At 42.0% G+C, this 15,793-nt stretch overlaps 1 protein-coding gene across 4 annotated transcripts in view; it reads right to left on the bottom strand.

Moving 5' to 3' along the window:
- Positions 1–15,793, bottom strand: part of Cdk14 (cyclin-dependent kinase 14) — a 594,415-nt gene that overhangs the window by 559,469 nt on the left and 19,153 nt on the right. The window contains exon 1 of one of the 4 annotated variants that reach the window (XM_039107757.2): positions 771–940. The exons of the other annotated variants lie outside the window; for them this stretch is intronic. The gene's annotated coding sequence lies outside the window, so the exon portion shown is untranslated. Of the gene's footprint in view, positions 1–770; positions 941–15,793 lie in introns of those variants that run through there. 4 annotated transcript variants of the gene reach the window in all.

Genomic DNA, 15,793 nt, shown 5'->3' with positions numbered 1-15,793 from the left:
AGTTGGTACACGGATTAAATCTGCTGCGAATAGTACAAAAAAGCACGGTATTCTAGTCATTTTTCTTTCAATTATTTTCGTTAGACTAGTCTCAAATGTCTATATGGAAGGTGAAGAAAGCTAAGACGCTGGCACCTTAATTCACACGCCGGGTATTTTATATTAATATACACACTAGGTATTTCCCTCACTCTTTGGGGAGCTTTGGGGCCTGGTGACCCCAGGCAGGTCAGATGTAGCACCCAGGTTCAAGGTACTGGGGTGCCTGGCAACTACCACCACAGGAGGACGCACTGGGACTCAGGGTTACTCAGCTACTGTGTTGCTGCTGGTAACAGGGTGAGAAGGAACCTGATCACAGGCCTGAAACCACGGCGAAGGGCTGCTTGTGATGGCCCAATTTTGCCTTACTTTGGAACGCTGTCAGGTTGTTTCCCCTTAGCCAAACGGCCAACAGTCCCTCCACCTCTTGGACTGTTAGGGCTTTAAGCAGCTCAAAGATTAGAAAATAAAGTTTACAACGACGGAAGAACTAAGCATTTGGAGTCATGAATCTGGAACACAGGACAGGGTAAATAATTGTAAGGGTCCGTGATTCACGGTTCAAACGGAGAGCAGCAGAACTTCCTGCCTGCAGGGGTCTCCCCATTTTCGAATGGAGATCCCCCGGATGTTATGCTTTACAAGGTCAAGCTTGTAGGGTAGGAGTGGGTGACTTTTAACCTTTCTTTCCCTTGAGTTCTTGGCTCTATCTCCAGAGCTACGGGTACCTTTGTGACTGGTTAGGACTCCGGGAGTTTCCGCCATAGTAGTGGCCAGCTGACCACGAGTTCCTGGATCCAGATTCTCTTTTCCGGGGAACAGAAGACTTAGGCCTAGTCTTCCAAACTGCCAGTTTGCAGCCTGTCACGGAGTCAGCCTGGCTCTGGTTGACTCGGTCCTTTCAGGGTAAATTAGCGGATTGCCCAGCTTATCACTGACTTAATAATATCAAGGGGAAAAAAAAACTATCATTTTTTAAAAAAACAAATTACTGAAGTTTTTAGGTACAGATTAAAAAAAAATCCAAAAAGTACCTAGACTTTCAAAAGCAACCCTCCGCGTGCCTGACTAGCTGCTCGGAACTGCAAAGCGCTGCAGATGAAGAAGCTTCAGCCCCCCTCAGCCTCTCTGGAGCCTTGTGCCACAGTACAGAGGTGCCTTACCTAACAGCTTTGCAAGCATTACCCAAAACTTTCCAACTTGCAGGCTGGTTTCCCTTTGGAACATATTATGTTGGCAGACCACTAGCTTCCACCAATCCAAAAACTAGTAGGATCTGAGGCATCAGAGATTTCTCCTTATCGGTGTAACCTTTTTTTCTGATGTTCCCACCACTATATTTGATATCTGCATCAGAGTCTGGCTATCTGATATTCTTTGTACTGTTTTGTTAAAAAAAAAAAAAACAAAGTGCGGCTGGGAGAACAATCCTCTTTCACTAGAGAAGCCTCCTTCATATAAGTGAGGGACAGGCACAGAGCCACCAGGCACGACCCTCATCTCCCCACCATGTGGTTGATGATACATTTGTTTATTCCGAGCTGCTTGTTTAAGCATCCTATTTGGTAGATACCATTTTGGGGGCTTGATCTCTTTTCAAAGTGTTTGGTTTAAGGTGTTCTATTTTGCTTGTGTGTATGGCTTTGGGAACATTTTGGTCTGGACATCTGGTTTGATTTTCTGGTTGCTTTCACACTTTTGAAGGTATTTTGGATTCTGGTTGTTTGGTTTGTTTTCAGCTTTTTTTTTTTCATTTGAAAACTATCGAAGGCATTTTGGTTTCTGCTTTGTTTTGTCTTGGTTTTGCTTGCTTTTGAAATAATTTGACATATCTCCATTTGGCCTTTGTCTGCTGACACTTCTTCCCCAAATACGTAATCGTGCGTTTTCTGTTTCTGTTGCTTCTCCTGCTCATTGCAATGGTGCTGCCTCTAATTTAGGAGTCCCTTATCATAAAGACACCAAAGAGAAGAGGCCCTCATTCCCTCCAGTCAGATAGAGTGGAGGTGTCAGAGGGCACACACTGTAGAGAGCAAACACCTCATAGAGGAGCACAACAGAGACGCTCCGTTCGCGGGCCAGAAGGAACGGTTTACATCACACGGGAGGACACATATCGGTTCCATCACCCAGTGGTGAGCACCCTTTCATGTCTGTGAACAAGCGGGATAACCCTGAGTCAGTCGGATCCAGACAGACAAAATCCCAAAAGCAGCCTGATCCACAGCACATACCCCCAACTAACAGAGAGAGCCTTACAGCGTCTCAGGAGAGGAAAAGGCGGAGGGGGAGACAAGAAATAAAAAACAACTTATATCAGAGCTGAAGATAAACCTGAAAAGAACCCATTACTCGCACCTCTTCATTCTTTATTTCTGAACACAGAAAATCTATGTTCTCAAGAAGGGCTCTGTGGCCTGTTTTAAGATAAAAGCTAAAGAAAGAAATTCCATAACTATCATTTAACATAAATTATTTAAGTAATAATTTTTATTAATTACATTGGATAATCATAATTAAACAAAAGCATAAATTATTTTTAAAAAACAATTTAACTTATTTATAAATAAAGACTAATAAATGATATGAATAATTTAACATTAATTCCATGCTATATGTTAGAATTTTCCATCTGTAAAGTCCACTTCCTCTTGAGAAGATACACTCACACCCTGCATGGGTCCTCTTTTTCCTTAACCTCAGGCTTAAGCCTACATTAAAATATCTTCACTATAAAAACCAGTCCTAAAATTCCTTCAGTTGAAGTCACAAATCACAAATCCTTGTTTGGCCTGAATCAAGGCCCCTGAAGTTTAGGGGGACTCCTCTGGCTGCTAAGGATGACCTCCTGGAGCTGTGTGTCTGTCTCTTTACTACTAATTTCCCTGAGGCATTGTGCTAAGATCCATCTCGAAGCATGTTGGTGAGCGTCCCTGTCTGTCTCTTGGCTGATCTACCCTAAGGATGGCGTACAGCTAACATTGCGTTTCTTTGGTTCATTTTTCTGGCCAGACCCATTTGGTACTTGTTAAGTTTGACTGGCACCAAAACAAAATATCCCAGGATGCATCCTAGGTCAGATGTAACAGTGGCTTTTTTAGGGGACATCAAAAGACCTGATCTTTCACATGTCCTAAGCCAGTCTCTGGCCCCCAAGACAGCAGCCCAACATACAGTAGAGAACTACTTCTCCAAAGGAATGACCACCTCTACACTTTCTCTTAACCGAATGCTCTCTGCTGTTTTGTCTTCTGGCCTTTGGCCTTCTTTCTGTGAAGCTAAGAGCTTAAACAAGGAGGAATCCAGCAAGTTTCCTTCCCTAGGAACTTCCGAAGAAAGGCTGACTTCTATCATTTTTAAGGTCAAAATAGATAAACTTAAACTCCCTATGTTCTCACCTTATAAGACATTTTTTAAAAAAGAGCTATGGTGTACATCTGTGTCTTTAAACCTTACACTGAATAGAACTATTTCTGATTTAGGGATGCCCAGAGGGAAAAGTATCCACCTGAGGATTAGTGCTAAGCACAAGCTGAAAGGGGGCTATATGGAAGAGACCTACTGTGGGTGAGATAAGAGACAGCCAACATTGCCATACCCAGGAAGGGAACAATATTCCAGATTAACAGCGAGACAACAGATGATACGTGATCCGAAAACTCTATACTTTCCTTTCTTTGCATATTCCTTTAGATACAAAAGCAAGCATGGAAAATATAATTTAATTTAGTCTCATTTATAAATGAAAAGTGTGTTTATAAAAGAAGACTTTAGCCTAAGGTAAAATTGAGAAAAACACTTACTTATCAAAGGTATAATCTGCTCAGCTCTATAGCTCCTTAAAAGGGACAAGGTGTTACATGCACTCTGTATGACGAACGAATTCACTCTTTGGGTTTTGATGATTCTGGTTTTTGTTGTTGTTGGTTATTGTTTAGGGCTTTTGTTTGTTTTGTTTTGTTTTGTCTAGTTTGGTTTGGCTTTGGGTTTGGGGGTTTCTGGTTGGTTGGTCAGTCGGTCCATTGGTTGGTTGGCTGGTTTGGTTGGTTGGTTGGTTGGTTTTTTGAGACAAGGTTTTCTGTGAGCTCTGGAACTCACTCTGTAGACCAGGCTGCCATCCCAATCAGAGATCTGCCTGCCTCCACCTCCTAAGGACTGGGATTAAGGACTTGTGCCACCATGCCCAGTATGACTAAGCCTTTCTCACAACACAAGAAATAGAGATATAAAAGAATGCTAAACTTTATCCAGGGCGGAATATCTCACAAACTTTAATGAAAATTGAATGCTAAATTTTAACAAAACAATTGCTTTTTATGGAAAATAGATTTTGTCATCTAATACATTCCAATTATAATTTCCAGCCCCAACTCCTCCCCGGACCCTCCCCCACTTTTGCATCAACCTAAATCCACACCCTTTCTCTCTCTCTCATTAGAAAACAAACAGGCATCTAAATAGGACAAAACAAACAAACAAACAAAGAAACAAACAAACAGAAAAAACAAGAAGTCAAAGAAAAAGCACAAGAAGCACCTTGTACCTAGAGAGGCACAAACACTGGCTCTCCCACCAGGCATGAGTGTCCCCCAATTCCCTGCCTGGCCACCAGGAGATGCCATTTGTTCTATTGATCCTGGGCATTCTGGCAACTAAGACTGAATCTCAGGGCTGTCTTGATTTGCATTCCCTGATTAAGGATGTTGAACATTTCTAAGTGCTTCCCAGCCATGTGAGTCTCCTCTACAAAAGTTAAAGAAAGTAAATATAGTTAGAACTTAGTCGATTTTTAATATAAGGGTTACTAATTTTTTTTACTTTCGAAAATTCAGTAATAAAAATATTCTGGCCTAAGGGTAAACATTCTCTCTTCATAATAATAAGATTTTAATCATTTACAAAAAGTGGCTTAGACAAACAAAAACTTAAATATGATATAAAAAATTAGAATTAATTATAGGGTCTTCCTCAAGAGATGAAGAAATCCAGATGATGTCACCAAACAAAAAATACAGACAAGGATATCATATCCAAGATTCCATTCCGACTAGAGACGAAGGGACATCTTTGGGTACCTCTAACCTCTACTGTACCTCAAAACTCAAGGAGATAAATGTTTAATTTCGAATTTCTCACATCGCACATGTGCTGGCTTCACCAGAGAACACATCCACGTGGACTTCAAGAATACCGGACACTCAGCTCTAACCACACTGCAGCCACGTCCCCCAAGCAACTAAAGAAAATTTCTATCACTTTTCGTTTCTTAAATCCTCTTACAATTAGATAATTTTTAAATAGCCTATGGTATTGTAATGATTATTTTACTTAGTGTACTCCTAATTGATAAACTAGTTCTAATCTCGGTTTCAGTGAAGTTTAAAATGAGGATATTATCTCGTTTCCCTCATTAGGCTGTTGTAGCTATTGGATAAAGAAAATCTGGTTTTCAAACTAACAAAACCTTACCTTAAATTACTTCCAAAGGAAACTCATCTTGGGGGTGCCTAGATTTTAAATCCAAGTCCAAATCTTTTTTAAAGATTTACGTATTCTAATTTTATGTGTGTTTTGCATGCATTTGTCTCTCTATACACATGCTTGATACATGCAGAAGACAGAAGAGGGCGTGGAATCCCCTTGGAACCCCCTGGAGTTGGGAGACACCCTGTGGGGTGCTGGGAACTAAACCAGGCTCCATAGCAAGTGCTCTTAACCACTGAGCCATTCTTCCAAAAAAAATTTTTTTCTATTAAGAAAATAAATTGGACCTCCTTCCTGCACTGCCTGGTTGGAGAGAGGACATGCCTAGACCAGCTGGGACTAGATGCCCCAGGGTAGTGTCATACCCAAGGCGAGCTTCCATTTATCTGAGAAGGAGAGGGAGCAATGGGAGGAGGGATTTGCAAGAGTGAGAGGCGGGAGGGAGGGGGCTGTAATTGGGATGTAAAGTGAATAAAAGATAAATTATGGGAAAAAAGAAAAGAAATTATGTGTGTGTGTAACCAATTATATTACTGTTTCTACTTATGCTGAAATGTTACATATTCAGATATAGCTCCAGCTACAGATATGCAAAGGCTTAAGTTAACTCTTCTTACCCAGTTTACACAAGGACATCTATTGCAGCACTGGTGATGTCTTATTACTTAAATGCTGTTGTTTCCTAATTAGATGAGCATGTAAAGTATCCTATATTACAATTAGCTGGTGGTAAAGAAAGATGAATTTAAATTATATGTATTCTGCTAAAACAAAAAAATAACAAAATGGATCACACTACACTAACCCCCTTCTAGAGTCTCATTTCCATTTCCCTTAAAATGGTCAGTCAAAAACCCACAAAGAGGACAAAAAGCTGGCACCTATGCACCACCATCTTTGGAGTGCAGTGTCCTCTAGAAAATGCAGGTGACCACAAGAGTCCAACAGTCACAGGGTTGTTACAAGAATTCATTGGAAACAAACAAACAACATGAAATTACTTAGTAAATTCCGGAGGCTGTGAATACACAGTGACAATTTGCCTGTGATTAGACAGCTGCCTGCCACTCTAATCCTGAACACCCAGCAACTCCACTTCCCAGATAAAGCCTCTACTGGATTTGATGGTGTGGGAGCTGTTTTTAAAGGACCCTGAGAGATAAAAGGCACTGATTTAAGTAAAAGGACTGAAGCTCCAGGAGGCATTACCACCATTGCCGCTGCCCTCCTAATCAAGCCTTCCCAGGATGGCTGAGGGAAGTGCTAATTGCTCCACTCTGATCAAATGGAAAATGGAAAACAGTACCAGAAACAGACTTAAACAGAATGGCAGGCCCAGGCGTGGAGTCCTCTACTTCTTCAAAGCTGACAGGGGGGAAAAAATCGTCATCATCCTAATAATTCTACCATAAATTCGATGGTCAGAACACTACAAATATTCATTTTTTCAGATGTGCTTTTTTATTTCAGACTATTGCCATTCCAATATCTGACTCTGCCATCCATCCTGTCAGAGCCATGTATATGTGGAGAAAAATAATCAAAGGCCTCTCACTTGGCCCACAGAAACAGCTGTGGGGTTCTATTTATTGGAATGTGTGCAGTCGAGTTATATGTTAGACCCACTCCTAAAAAATAATAGACAACTAATGGTTTTTAGACAATAACATTAATATAAAAATAAGACATAGAAGCACAAATTGAGCTAATTTGTGGCATATGATTATATTAAGAATGGAAATTATGGGGGTTGGGGATTTAGCTCAGTGGTAGAGCGCTTGCCTAAAGGCCCTGGGTTAGGTCCCCAGCTCCAAAAAAAAAAGAAAAGAAAAAAAAAGAATGGAAATTATGACCATTTCTTATACCAAGCAATGAAGAAGATAGACATCTGAGTGAGAGCTTAGTTAGGTCAAAAACTCAGGTTTTCAAAATGAAACAAAGGAGGGCAACGTTCACTGGTAAACAGCTTGCCTGACCTGCTCAAACCCTAGTTCAGTCCCTAGAAGTACAAAGTTAACAATTGCTACTGAAACAAATTAAAAAGAACGTTTACAAAGGAAAGGAGAATGTGCAGTCTCTGATAATACTGTTTAAACCAGGGCCCTGGGTGGAAACTTTGATCAAAGATAAGATGGAGAGGTAAAGAAGGAATTTCCTTATACCATGTAAATAAATAAACAGCATAAACTACTCCAGGAAGGCAGGAAGGGTTTCAGTCAAAGCAGCCAGAGCAGTGTTAGGAATGGTGACTTCCCAAGTCACTAGGAAGGTCCCTAAGTATTGTCCCCCCACGCACTCGCTACTCCTCACTCCCCTCTTAAGACAAGTGACAAGTCTAAACAAACACCCAATACACCAGAAAACTATCTCTGGGACTCAGATTTTTACATTTCTTGGGACCAAAAGTAGAAAGCCCTGATCCAAGTAGAAATACTCCCAATATATGTATTTAGAGAACATTGAATATTTAATCCAGTTACAAGCTGGGGGCTTTGGGGAAAGGGCATCGGATTGTGTTACCAAATGTTCTACAAGTTTCAAGATTGGTAAAGAAAACTCAAAATAATCTCCCCTCCCCTCTACACACACACACACACACACACACACACACACACACACACACACACACACACACACAAATATTTCCAAACTAATAGGAACAGAAAAGCCACAGGTACTGGATTCCGGGCATGCATATCCCACCCGTACTTTTTAATTAGATAAGAAAGTCTCCTTAAGGCCAACAACATGGACTTTATAGTAAGTACTCGAAGTTGGAAAATCAATTTGTGTGTAGCACTTTCGTTTTGGACTATGTTTCTCAATTAGTCCCACAGCCAATACACTCTCAGCATTAATTAGCAACTTGAAAGTTACAATTAAGAGAAAAATGTAACCTCCATCAACATTCAGAGTGAGGAACTGTCAATGCTGCTTTTGATAGGCCAACCCAGAAAGCCTCCCAGGCCCAAGGGAGCCCACGGCTAAGGCCTGCAGAGATCATGTTTCTCCTTCCACTCACGACCACTTTTCCTGGGATAAACTTTTATGTGACCCTGGGTATTTAGATATGTAAAATAGGTATACAAGGCCAATATGTACTGCTAATAAATCATAATGACTTTTCTTTTAAAACACTTTGGGGGCTAGAGAAGCAGCTCACCTGAGCGATGTTGCACAGGACATGGGCAGTGCCCTCGTCTACTCTCTGCAGGCACCTGCGCACATGTGTTATGTGATATAATGCAGACAAACAGGCATGTGCATATACACATCAAATAAAATAAATCTTTTGTAAAATATTTTTTTAATCTTAACAAATTTTCATGCATATGTATGTAGAATTTTACCATTTATTAATGGGTTAAGTAAATGTGCATCCTAAAGAGATGTGTGTACTTATAAAACTGGACTAAATATGTAACACCACCAGACATACGACATCTTCCACATTTTTCAGAACTGGTGTGTATTTCTATTTTTTAAACTGTCAGTGCTGAGAACACCATGTCACATGCATATGGATTGGCAGACTGGCAGAATTCTGTGGAAAGCCAATTCAATGGAGTTGGGAAACCCATCTTATTCCTCCAATGGTTTCTCATAAAACTCACGTCAGTTATTTCTTAAATCAAGACATCCTAACATAACACAACCCATTGTGAGACAAACCTGGTACTTAGATGAGGAATGATGATATGAAAATAGTAAGCCCTTGGTTTCTGTAACTAAACCACTGTGTTTATGTGAGTTGAGAGAACTACCTGTATGCAGTAGAAACATTCTAGTCAAAGCATGGGTTCTGACCCAAGGCCTTAGCATCATACGATGCAGCGGTGTGTGGCTCACATGTTATGTGTTCAAATCCAAGGTGCAGTAAAGTTGCACAGTGCAACAAGCACAAACATGGCCAAAAGAACCTTTGATTTCATCATACATGTGATGTAGAATTAAGTTTTGGTCATTACATGTTCCCAAACCACTTACTATTACCAAATTGTCCGCAAGATCAATATTCAATAACACACACAGCCTGACACAGGGACCCATTACAAAGTTGAAGAAACTAAGGTCTACCTCACCCCTAGTTCAGAAAGGTCACCAGCTCTGTGCAAATTGTTTTGCTCTAAGACTCAGTTTCTACCATATCTATAAAACTTAAATAGTGCAAATACTGACAGGAAGAAAAACATTTTTAAGATAAAACTTGGATAGGTTGGGGTGGTGAGAAGAACGTCCAAATAATACAAACATCCCAAAATGTCTCAAAAGTGTCAGCTGGCAAAGAACTGATTGAACAGTCTGAAGACAGGAATATCCTGGTTTTTCTTTCCAGGGACGCAGGAATCAGGGAAGCCGGGGGGGGGGGGGGGGGGGGTGTGTGTGAAGGACTTCTCTAGACAATGAATGTGTTCCAGCGAAAATGTCAACAAACAAAACTGAGAACCAGATAGATTCAGGAAGACACAGGGAGGCCCCAAACCAGAAGAAAGACCAGGAAAAAGGGGAACTATCTTCCTCCCACTCCATCAAGGCTGGCCAACGCTATCTCTGTGTAATTCCTGCCACCAGCTGCACACCACAGTCGCAGACGTGACACACATGAGCCTTGTTTCTTTGCAAATATCGGTTAGTAGGGCTCACCAAGGCTCTGGTCTGTTTGGGCATAACTCTTATCCACCGAAAGCCACTTGGTACACATTCCCTGTAGTTAGATCCAGTTAACCTGACCAACACAGGCAGTGTGAAGTCAGAAGTTGAGGCAGTAAGAGGAGGAAGTCTCAATCTGGATTTTACAGGGCGGGTTTTCTCGCCTTTCGAATGAGATCACTGGAGCCGTGAGGAGGCTAGGCAGGCACCGCGTGGCCCTGAGCCTGCGCACCTCGATGCAAGGGTTCATAAAATCAAACGCACGCCACACCGCAAGCGTGAAGGGTGCTGCTCCACCAAGTCGCTGCGAAGGCTCTGTGCCAAGACCTCTGAAAGGATTTACAAGCTTTAGGTTACTGCTCTTCCCAACAACTTCTCCTGGCGGAGATTAGTATCCTTCTTGGACAGATAAGGAAAGGGAGGCTCCCAGAAGGCCTCGTAGAACCGGGAAGACGATAAGAGGAAGCTTCCCTATCTCCTGCCCGAGCTTTGCTCTCGGTGCTCAGCATCGCTCCCAACCACCTGGACAGCACCTGAGTTAAGAAGCTGAGATGTGGGTGCCAAGCCACGCACGGATCAGAAATGAATCTCAAAGGAGAGTGCCTCGCCCTATTGACTGCTAAATTTATAATTCCTGTAGCTATCCGCTGCTTTGCAGGATCCCCAAATAATAGTTTACATCCTAATAAAAGTTCATATAATTTCCTCACACTTCCAGCTATACATAAATACCATGCTGGGATTACAAAAGGCTTACAGGCCATGCTTGTGACTTTAGAACTGGATCCATCTGCTAATATACATGCAGCAAAAGCAAAGGGCACCAGCTAAACAATCTGGGCACAAACAGCTTTCTCCTTGAACATAAATTCTTTTATAATCCTCAAAACAGCCTCTAGTAATGAGACATAATTGGCAGTTATCTGACGTAACATGCCTTAAAGAAAAATCATTCACAATACTATGAACTGTATCTGAAGACTTTTCATTATTAGCAATCCAGTGAGGCCAAAATAATCAATATTTTATGCTCATTAATAATGTTACATTATAAGATACACATCTGAGACATAAGGAAAATTAGCAACTTCCACTGAGAAAAATTACAGAATTGAAAATTAAAAAAAAAAAATTTCATGGGACACTAGAAACAGAAAGCATAAAAAATAATTTGTGGGTAGAATGCATATGTATCCAGAAAACCTCTGAAAAATACTGGAATCAACAGTTAAGAAAATATGCCAAAATGCAAAACGAATGAATAAAGATTGATTTTAACTCTTAAATAACAATTACGGGCTAAAGTGTCTCCAGAAAGCACCAAGGACATCCTGAGTCGTTGCAAGAGGTTAAGAGAGAGCAACAATCATTTATGACAAGATAGCTTTATTTTTTTAAAACCTATAAACTAAAAACAATATTCCATTTATGCTGAAATTAATGAGCTAGAGAGATGGCTCAGCAGTACAGAGGAGGTACCGCTCTTTTAGAGGACTTGAGTTTGCCTCCTGACACCCACATTCGGCAGCTTACAACCGCCTGTAACTCCAGCTCCATGGAGTCTGGCGCCCTCCTCTGGCCTCCAAGGGTACCTGCACACACGTGCACAGACACGCATACACACAATTTAAAGAGAAAAATCAATCTTAAAATGCTAGTTGATAAAGTACTAGAAAAATGAGTTGTCACAAAACAAAAAGAAAAAAAAAACATTTTTTTTTGTAAACTTCCAGTGCTCCTGTGTCCTCTGTGGTACCCACACCTGTCCATGAATGGTCCACTGCGCTTTTATAATGCAAAGATGTCACACAATTAGAATTAATAACAAAATAATACACAAGTCTCAATGACGTGACTGTTAGTTTTTCAGTGTTGGTCTTTAACCAGATGCCCTCATCTCTTCACGCCTCTCTGCAGGGCCATTAGAAACCGGCTTAAAAGCACAAGGTGTCATTTCACCCTTTGACCAAGACTAGACAGCAGACACAGAGAAATGGGGAAAATCCGACTCAGTTTCATTTCTTCCCCAAAACCCAAGATACACTGTCACTTCAAGAAAAAGGAGAAATCACAACTGGGGTCGGAACCAGCCCAGGGGCCACCAGCCTGGGCGTGAAGCCCCAGTAGAAGTGGAACGTAATTTGAGCTTTCAAGTGGATGTTAAATTCTTGCCAAACAAACATCAGGAAGGGCTGGCAAATACATTCATTTTGAAAGTAAATATTAACCTAACAAGCCTGGTGACCGGAAAACTGGTTTTGCTCTCTTGAGATTTTTTTTTCCCTCACTTCCTTACTCCTTCTCATCAGAAGGAGAGGAAATAAATCCATGAGTAAGGAATAGATGCTCTGAGCTCAAACGGTCTGAAGAAGAATCTGAAATGGCCCCTCAGGCAGGTACCCTCCCTCACATCTCAAAAGCAAAAGACAAAGTAAGGGAACTGAAGTGCACGCTGGAGCCCTGGGGAGCACAGCAGGGGCAGCACAGGGTCCAGGCCTGTCTTCAGAAGCTGGGCATCATAGAACATCCCCCTCTCCCCACAGAGACACCTCCCTTCCTCCCCAGCCAGGAGCCATTATGCACCCCCCCCAAAAAAAATTAAAGAAAACAAAAAACTACATCAGGACCCATGTGAGGATGGCATTAAAAATGCCACTATCCCATCACCATCCAAGGGCCACGCTGGTGTGAGGGCTCAGGACAGAGGAAGCCCTGTAGCTGCCAGCCCTACCCCCTGCCATTGGAGGAAACAGAGATGTGTGTTTCACCAAGCCAAGGCAGCATTCGAAACTAAAGAGGAGGCCATTCAAGGGAACTGGGGCTGGGGAGAAGAGGAGAAAGAGATAGAGGGGGAAGAAAGAAAAAAGTAGATTTTCTTAACGTTTATTTCTTTCTTCCAGTACCCACAGATACTTATGTAAATAAATAAATAAACACATAAATACATAACAAGAAAAAAGAATTCAGTGTCTCTTCCCTTTGCCAAGTCGTCTTTCATCCTTTCTAAATATAAATGTTACAAATACCTGCTTATTTTCCTCTATCGTTATCCTTTCACAAAGATTCCAGCTGCCACAATATGAAATAAATATGAAGTCGTTTCATATGCATGAGCTCAGAAACCATGTATGTATTCAAGGCTCAAAGAAAAAAAATATATTCAATATTGACCGCCCTGCCTTGTCCACTGAAGTCAATTTACACCCACAGTCAAACAGTTCTAAAACGGTTTTCAGAACCGGCCAGCTAGCACACACACAAACATCACTCATCAGGCTTCCCAGTGTGACCCAGCCTCTGGACCATGCAGCCGCCATCCAAGAGTTAACTGTCCATAACCTCCATTGCCTTCAGAGCATTACAGCGCAGCCATAAATGTGGTCAAATAAAATATTATTAAAAGAATCAGGCACGACTCAACGTTCTATACAATCCTCACTTAAATCCGGAAGAAAAAAAAAAAACAATATGAACGTAGTTTGAAGAATGTTTACAATCGGAATCTGAAAGGTAAAGAATGGGTGAAGAAAGAGACCCCTTAGATTTCATAATAATTAATCAGTCAGGTTTTCCCCCAATTTTATTTGTAATTAATGCAATTATTTCATGTCCTCAGGCCTCGGTTCCCTCTCAGTAATTTGGGTGTAGCTTGACTCAAAAACTGTCCTATGAGGCTAGAGAGATGGCTCAATTTTTAAGAGCACTTGTTGCTCTTGCAGAGGACCTGGGTTCAGACCCCAGCACCCGCCTGTCAGCTCACAACTGCATGCTACTGCAGTTCTGGAGGACCGATGCCCTCTTCTGGCCTCCTCGGGCTCCTGCATGCAGGTGGCACCCTTAAGTTCATGTAAGCAAGCACACATACATATGAAATAAATAAATAAACCATTTTTAATGTCCTATTTAATGAAGAAATCCATTCTTTCTTTAAACTTTTTTATTATATTTTTTTTCCTTACTCATGTTTTCTTGCTCATGTTTTCCCTCCAATTCTTACCAGACACTGGCCACACACCCCTATCCATACAACTCTATGTTCTTTATTTTTAATCTTTCTCCTTAAAACAAACAACCCCAAATAGAAAGCGTTCACACACCAAAAAAAAAAAAATTAAAAATCAAAATCACACTCAGCATCATGCCTTGTTAGAAAAAGCTGTTCGAATGCTAGGATTCCTACCAGACACAGGTAGCCTCTCTATGAGAACTCTGGGTCCTTTATGGTCTCTCTGTCATATGGCCCATGGTACCCATGCAGTATTTCTCCTGCAGGGCATCCAGGTAAAATGTCACTCCAGAGGCTGACTCCAGACAGTGTCGTCAGAGAAATGCAGAATATCGTCCAAACGGCTCAGCCAAGAGTGAGGACGTACAGCTAACGCCAGCCGTACAGGTTCCGGTGCGTTCATCCTCCAGTCACTACTCGGAAGCTAACGTGGTCCATGCACACTGTGCAGTCCGCCGTGCGCTTTACAAAGTACATGTTTGCGTTTCCCTCCCGAGGAGCAGAGCACCTTTGGTTGCATGTGTAACACATCATTTAGACAGAGTCATGCAAAGCCCCCCAGGGAAGTCCCAAACTCAATTAAGGCGTCTGGCACAGGCCATATGTTAGCAAGCCTTTTGCACACCTGAACCCCAACATCTAATGACCCGAGGACCCTCATTTGTAAGACTTAATGGTCTGCCTGTTAAGAGAGAAGTGGGCGCCGCAGACATTGTTCATCATATTCACCTGAAGGTGATCTAAAGAGAGAGCCGAAGATGAAAAATAAATGAGCATCTACAACACAAAAGAATTCGTAATCCACGCGGGGAATGACAACTCCCGACAAACAAGTGTATCTCCGCTCCCCTTATCGCTTCTTAACTCATCTGGATTAATGAAAAAGTAAAATAAAATAAAACGTTTTCGAGAAAATGACAAAAATTCATTTTTGTCTGCCACAGAGTAAGCTCCCTTTGTTGGAAACGCAGCTTTTCTTCTGGCGGAGGTATCTGGAATACTACTGCGGTATCCGGAGGTAGGTACTGTAGAACGAAGAACGCCCTGCTTTCTGAATCAGAACTCGGAAATCGCCTTCCGAAGTGGGGCCATTCTAAAGCACCCAGACGTGGTGATACTCGTCTTCACCCCCTCCCCACTGTGTGAGCAGTGGGTAATGTTAAAGCAGGCCCCTGGTCATTTTTATCGCCCGCACATACTTAAAGGATATGAAAAACCCCACCCTGCCTCTGGCCTCCTCAGCATCGAGGCACGAGTAGATAGAGCAGAGGAAGTGGAGAAGCCTACACCCCAATCCTCAGGGAAAGTGTGAAATCTCCCCTCCCCTGCCCAGGGCCCACGGTGCTCTCTAGCATGGGTGTTCATGGCTTGTTTGAAAACAGAATCAATAAGAATCCACACGTCAGTAAGTTAGAGTCAGTGGGGCCAGGCCTGAAAGCAAGGACTAAATCCTAGCAACAGACTTCAGTTTGTTTCCCTCAGCACATACACTGTGGATGACAGGATCATGGCTGACACATTCTCGCTGGCAAACCCTGGGAGGCCTCAAGTCTGTGGTATCCCGACAAGAGCTCTGTCCCTTTCTGTCCCTTCCCAGAGAGCCATTAAAAT

The sequence above is a fragment of the Rattus norvegicus genome, chromosome 4 (genome assembly GCF_036323735.1).
Source record: "Rattus norvegicus strain BN/NHsdMcwi chromosome 4, GRCr8, whole genome shotgun sequence".
NCBI lineage: Eukaryota > Metazoa > Chordata > Mammalia > Rodentia > Muridae > Rattus > Rattus norvegicus.
This window is presented reverse-complemented; position numbering and strand designations above follow the sequence as displayed.